The sequence below is a fragment of the Malurus melanocephalus genome, unplaced genomic scaffold (genome assembly GCF_030028575.1).
Source record: "Malurus melanocephalus ecotype Western Australia unplaced genomic scaffold, MMel_1.1 scaffold_48, whole genome shotgun sequence".
NCBI classification, from domain to species: Eukaryota; Metazoa; Chordata; class Aves; order Passeriformes; family Maluridae; genus Malurus; species Malurus melanocephalus.
The window spans coordinates 2,055,762-2,056,992 of NW_026623280.1; the positions used below are offsets into that span (position 1 = coordinate 2,055,762).

The following is a 1,231-nucleotide window of genomic DNA, read 5'->3' on the forward strand; positions in this document are numbered from 1 at the left end:
TTGCATAGGACACAAATTTCTTTCACTGTGACTCTTTGGGTGGAGAGAAGATCCCAATGCTACATGCAGAKCAACAGGAGGACTGACAACATTGCATAGTTAGGCTCCAAGTACCTCTCTTTAATCTCCATGTCCCAATTACACAGTCACTGTCAGAATGCCAGTGACATCAGAAATTAGCATTAATTTAAAGTGAAAATGCTACAGTGGAACAGCAGCTGCTGAGATAAACTTTGACATCTGAACAGAATAAAAATAAGTGAACTATCATTTCACTTCCTTGAGGTATAAACAGAGGGATACACACAGCAATAAGCCTTTGCAGAGCAGGAATTAATGYCACCTGTGAGGGAATAAATTCAAAGGTGGCTTGTAGAGTCACCATTATCCTTCCAAGGTCTTCATCTGAACCACAGATTTAATTCTATATTCAATCCATCGCTACTTTTTATTCTCTACCTATTCTACTACATACACATGAACACATACTTGCACACATGCACTCRTCTACATTTAAATAATGTTACATTTAAAAATGTAAAAGCAGGAAAAATATTGTACAAACTTTAGGAAAAAAAAAGGTAAAAAGAAAAGGAAAAGAAGAGTAGTACTTTAACCTTTATAAATGCCACTGTAACTCTCTCCTGGTCTTTGCACAGAATAGATCACAGGAGCAAAGAAAGMATTCACAGTCATATTTTTGAAATATTTGCTTTCTTCAAGCTTCATTCACACCATCATGGGTATATTTTAAAAGTACTGTGCCATTTTTTTGCCATTTTTCAAGTCATATTTCTCTCTAATATAATTTCAAATTAGGGCTAAGAATTAACACAATGATTTGAAMATTTTGCCTTTTCTGCAGAGCTCAGCAGGCATTTCTTACCTTTAACAAGCAATCACTTTGTTATTATTTGACATCTCCACGTTTGGGGTAGACATAGCCTGATATAGAGAAAAACTACTGCTGAACAAGGAAATTGTGTGGCATGGGAGCTCAGTGAACAGTGCCAACGAGACGAGTCACCCATGAAGAGTTATTCGCTTTTGTGAAGGACAGCAAAGTGAAATAATTTTGCTCAAGCATGTAAGGACAATTATTTTTGACATTTCCAGGTAGAAATATAATTTTTTTAATCAATGAAAAATAACAGTGTTTTTGAATTTTGGTATCACTTCAGATAAATTTTGATAAAAGACTTTGCAATAAAATTCTGGGGTTTGTCTGCTT

General features: G+C 35.1%; 1 protein-coding gene across 2 annotated transcripts in view; it reads right to left on the reverse strand.

Annotated features, from left to right (window-relative positions):
• The window catches only part of USH2A (usherin), a 367,630-nt gene that overhangs the window by 100,390 nt on the left and 266,009 nt on the right, over window positions 1–1,231 (reverse strand). The window lies entirely within an intron of this gene.